We start from the raw sequence: 6,098 nt of genomic DNA on the forward strand, positions 1-6,098 counted from the left end.
ACTTAAATATTTATGATCTTTGTTTTTAGAGAAAATCATATAAACATTATAGGCTGGAGGGCTTTTATCTTGTCGTTCAATTACAGATTATCATGTATAATTAATGAAAAAGATTAATATACTACACCTTTTAACATACATTTTGCCGAGTTTCATTATTACTTAACTTTAGTGAATTTTTCCTATGTTTTTCTTTTAAAATATTAGAGAGTGTTAGACAATAAATCAATTTAGAAAGGTTTAATGTCTCAATAGGTCCCTATTTTCGTCCCAAATTTGAAATAGGTCCCTGTAATATTTGAAGTCTTAATTAGATCCTTATTTTTGTTAATTTGATGCAAATAAATCATTTCCGTCAATTTCAGAAAACGGCGTTAAGGAGTGCGTGACGTGGCGTGTGTGAATGCAATTTTTTAATACTCAGAAATTTTGAATGAAGTAAATATAGTATAATCCATGCTGAAATTAATTAAACAGAGGGCAAATATGAAAAAACGTAATATTTTTTTTGCTGAAACATCTCTGGAAGGGAGAAATCAAAATCAACTTGGGGATTTTTCTATTCTAGGGCTCGTGTCATGTCAGAGTTGGGAAAGAGTGGATGTTGTTCGAGTGGATGCCCGAGGGAGAATCAAATGCAGAATTCACGTTCAACATGTTCTTCGACTTCCAATGGCTGGCGGAATGGAGAGGCGAAGGTCGTTTTTCGTGGTGCGTCACCCCTTTGTCTGTGTGGAGAGAAAACAGTGGTGAGAACAGCTGGAACGGCTAAGAACAGAGGGAAACAATTTTGGGGGTGCCCTAAGTATAAGGTAACCGAAACGTGGATGAGTTGTTTGTTTTACTTCAAAGTCGTATTCATTGGGTTTTAATTTTTTTTTTACAGAACGGGCATGAAAATGGTGGTTGCAATTTCTTCAAATGATGTTGTGATGATGGTAATGAAAGATGTTATACGAATCTGAAGTGGGAAGGAAAGCATGAGTGTTTGTCAAAGACAGAAGAAATGGGTGGGGTAGCGAATATGGTGATTGATTTGAAAAATTCTGTTAAGGTTGTGGAAAAATGGATGAAGTTGTTGATAGGGGCTGTTTGTTGTATTTGTGTGGTTAATATTATTGTAATTTCAATATGGATGACAAATCCATAATGTATTCTGCATTTTCTTTGTCATAGGATGCAGTAGGTGATGAAAACGGGATGAACAATGTATTGAACTAGCAAAAATGAATGAAATCATGTTCTATTTTCGTTTTTCTTGTTATTGCAATACCAACCTAGAACCAGTGAGAAAGGGGAAAGAAGATAAATGGCAGAGAGAAGAGATTGGAAATAGAATCAAACCTCCTTTGCCGCGAATTAGAACGGAGAGAACAAGAGGAAGAAGAACCCTAGGTTGGAGAGAAGAACTTCTTTGGAGGCGCGAAAGGGAAAAGGAAGAATACTGTTAATCTGTTTGGCAAGTGCACCAAATCGTTCAAGTAATAAACCGTGGTAAGACCAGGTATCGTTTTCCCAAGAGACTCGTAATACTAGAAAATTGTGCGATTAACAACTCATCTAGACTCAAGAACAACTCATCATTTAAGAATATGTGCAAAAAGATAAATTCACAAGTAATTACAAGGTTGGACTTTGCTATTGAAGGCACTTGGAAATGGAAAAGACTAGAAATGGTATGAAATGACATTGTTAAGGTTAGTTTTCACCAATGCACTCTTGTGTATAACCAATTTCATCTCCTCTCCATCAATTTACTAAAGTCAATCCACTAAAACACTCTAGCCCTAATCCCTTAGGTGAAAGAGCCTAGGTTTTCCTTATCAAACTCCAATCCCTTAGACAATCTAACAAGCAAAACCGCATTAAGAACTAGGATCTAAGACAACATGTGAATCATATCCCATCCCTGGCTCAATGACCCACAAGGACTCTTGTTTCAGTTCAAGATTTCATATCCCATCCCTGGCTCAGTGAAACCTCAAAATCAAGTCATGAACGTTCCCATTACATGCAAGCTTTAAGATCGGAAACAAGAATACTAGTAATAGATAGAAAAGGCATTTATAAATACGAAACAATCATTCATTACACAAGAGTTCATAGGCTACATCTAACCCTAACAAGATGAATCTGGTTCTCCATTTCCATGGAGAACCCTAAAGCTTACAAACATGGAAGATGGAAGAAGAAGGAGACCCAAAGGAAGAGGAGGAGATGTTCCCACAAGCTCCTCGCGCCCTCCATGAGCTCCAGACGTGAAATCGCGCCTCCAAAGAACCAAAGACCCTTTTTCTTTCTGCCTCGTGAGTATATATACTGCCCGAATTCTCGCTTAAGCTAAATTATTCTCGCTTAAGCGAGAATTCTTCTTGGAGAAGATAGTCATTCTCGCTTAAGCTAAATTATTCTCGCTTAAGCTAAAATGACTGTTAAATCAATGACTTCCTAGATCATCGAGGCTCTTCAATGTAATGAAGGATCTTCCTAACATCAAAATAGATCAAATAAAACAAGGGATTAGAGTATTATTTACATAATGTAGCTCAAAATATAGATAAATACTAAAACTAAATAAAAGAGAGGATTTAAGCAAGTAATAAGCTAAAGAAGAGTTGATTTTGCTACTAAAATGATGCTTAGATAATGGTAAGAATTAGCATTATCAAATACTGCGCGAGAAAATGCGTTCGCGTTTAGATTACACAGGGGCTATTACCTCGGTTCAGTAAAAGACCGAGGCCGAACAAAACTATTAATTTTGTCCCTAGACAACAGAGACATATAAGTGGACAAAATTAACTTGGAACGTTCGGTTATTGCCTCGGTTCATAACATAAGCGAAACCGAATGGTCTTATTGCCTCTGTCCCAGACGACCAGGCATATTAGTGGACAAAATTAACTTTGAACGTTAGGTTACTGCCTCGGTTCATAGCAGAAGTGAAACCGAACGTTAGTGTTAGAGAGGCCGTTCGGTCTCTTTAGTCACAGTGGCAACAGAGGGATTTGTAGGGATGATAAGAGTAAATGTCTCGGTTAAGCGCATAACCGAGGTCGTTCGATCAACTACTGCCTCGGTTCTGCAAACAAACGAGGTCGTTCGATCTATTCAGTGTGTACGTTAGTGGCAAAGAGGTCGTTCGGTCTGTTCAGTTTGTACGTTAGTGGCAGGGATGACAGGACTAAAGGCCTCGGTTCTGCAAACAAGCGATGTCGTTCGGTCTATATAGTCTGTACAAGACTAAATGCTTCGGTTAGGCACTCAAGTCGAGGTCGTTCGGTCTCTTAAACAGGACTAAATGCCTCGGTTAGGCGTTCATCGAGACCGTTCGGTAAACTACTGCTTCGGTCACCGAGGTCACCGAGGTCGTTCGGTTTATAACCGAGGTCGTTCGGTTTATACGCTTCGGTTTTTCTGAAACCGAAGCGTTATGTGCGAGTTAAAATACGCTTTTTTTACTAGTGCATAAAACTTAAGTGTATCAGTATCTGGAATATGCAGAAGTCACAGCAGCAAGCTTAATAGCAGAAGTCACAGCAGGAAGCTTAATATGCAGAATTCAGAATATGTAATAATATATTAACCAAGCTGGAATGGACACCCAAAACAAGATCTGGCCCATCCAAAGTATTACGTTACAAGAGTACATTAAAAGAGTAGTATTTCATAAGTGTAGTATTACATTAAAAGAGTACATTAAAACAGTACATCCAAAAGCTTCTACGGTGCAGCTACTTGGTCATTACAGACGTCAGATAATTGGGATGATGGCATTATAGGTTGTGATGAAGGAGTAGCTTTGGGGCAACGACTCCTGTTATGCCCAAGCTCCCTACATAGGCCGCATCTCTTACGCAAACCAGCCTTCGTCATTCGAGATTCATCTTTTTTGATCTCCCACTGTTCCATTCTTCTTTTCCTTTTAGGTCTTCCAGGCATAACTTTTTTGTAAGGAGGCATAACATCCGGATATGGTTGTATCTCCCACATGTTGTTGCCGTTGATGGGAAATACGATTGATTCATATGTTTCTTCATAGGTGGACTTCATAAAGCAAGTTGGAATGAATTGTTGTCCATCAATATTCAGAAACTTCATTGCGGCTAAGGAGTGGCAACATGGGATTCAGAAACTTTAATGTTTCTCATTTCCCTCTCCCAATTTTGTGGATGAGTGGCAGTAGCTGCCCTCCACATCAGTTTTTTTAGATTTTTACCTGGAAATTTCTTCCTAAAGTTTGAATATAAGTGTCTCACGCAGAACCTCTGATCAACACCAGGGAGTAGCTCTTGTATTGCTGGTAGTAGACCCTGTGGGCAACATTAAATATGATTAAATATAAGTAATGTATTAATGTAAGAAAGAACCAACAGTAAATATCATTGTTACCTTTTGTTGGTCTGAAACAAATGTTATTGCTGAACATACTTCTTGACCACCAAGATCATCAATCAAAAGATTCAAAAACCACAACCATGAATCTTTGTTTTCCCCTTCTACCACCGCATATACAATGGGCAACATTTGATCATTTCCATCTCTCCCAACAGCCGTTAACAACTCACCCCCATACTTCCCTTTCAAAAAGGCCCCATCTAGTCCAATTATTGGCCTACAAGAAAGAAAACTGTCTTTGCATGCCTTCAAACAACAGTAAAATCTTTTGAAAATTATCTTATCATCATTATTGTCAACAACCACTTTAATTGTAGATCCGGGATTTCTTCCCAACAACTCATGTGCATAATCATATATCCTCTTATATTGTTCTTTAAAGGACCCATCAATGTGCTCAGAAGCAATAGCTTTGGCTCTATAAGCCATATCCCTAGATATACCTATGTTCCACTTCCTTTGAACTTTTTCCCGAATATATCCACCCTTCATTTTGGGATTTTCCCTTATTGTTTTCTCCAACTTTGAGCTCAACCACTTGGCATCAAGCAACTTGAGATTGAACTCCCTGCTACATGTGTGAATGTCATTTATAGTTCTCAGTTGCCATGATTTCTCAGCCTCCATATAAGCACAATATATGGTCCAGGGGCATTCTCCTTTTGCACCAAAGCACTTCATCCTCAATCTATTTTTGTCATTTTTGACAAACTTTATATTCCTACCATTTTCCAACGCATACCCTTTTAAAGCATCTACAATATCTTGCTTTTTTGTAAAAAAAGTCCCTACTTCCCATGTAAAGTCCACCATACTTTTTGGCATACAAAAAGTACTAAACCTCCCATAACCTTCAATGTCATTAACCTCATCATCACTATCTGTTGCAGTAAGTAATTCCTCAGATTTCCACTCCTCATCCGACAAACCTCTCTCATCATGATCATCACTTTCAACACTCACATCATCACTGTCTTGAAGATTTTCTACTTCTACTTCCACTTCCACATTACCATCTATATCACCATCTACATCACATTGAACACTCACATCCACAAGTCCCTCTAAGCACTCATTATTTTCACGTTCATCACGTTCATCACATTCATTAGTAGATGTACTGCAACTAGAAACATGACCTTGGTCCTCCACAACTCCTTCAACACAATTAACATCTTCTTCATCCTCAACTTCACCCTCAACTTCACCATCAACTTCACCATCACCATGTTCTTCACCCTCAACTTCACCGTCTTCTTGTACTTCACCATCATCATGAACTTGTCCTTCATCATTAGTAACATATTCAACCATATTTATCACTTCAGGGTCTGAAACAACATGTATAACGTATAAATGAACCTCGCCATTAAGCCTACCTAAGTTAGCCATATGCATGGCACCAGTGTCATCCCTCAATTCTTCCAACCTATTTTCCAAAACTGAACCCCCTCCTACACAGTACCATAATTCTTTAAAGTTATCATATCCAAAACTTTTCACTACACTAACAACCACAAAATAACTCCAGACATCATGGTCAAAGGACAAAGTTCTTGTCTCTCCTTCATACTTCAAGGTACCATCGGTAATCAACTTCCCCCCATGGTGGAAAACACAGTCAAAAACATCGCCCATTATACGCACAACACAATATCAATATATCTACACGCACAACACAGTATGACGAAAAAAAATAA

This window comes from Vigna umbellata, chromosome 7 (assembly GCF_029865625.1).
Source record: "Vigna umbellata cultivar VRB3 chromosome 7, Vumbellata_1.0, whole genome shotgun sequence".
Classification (NCBI taxonomy): Eukaryota; Viridiplantae; Streptophyta; class Magnoliopsida; order Fabales; family Fabaceae; genus Vigna; species Vigna umbellata.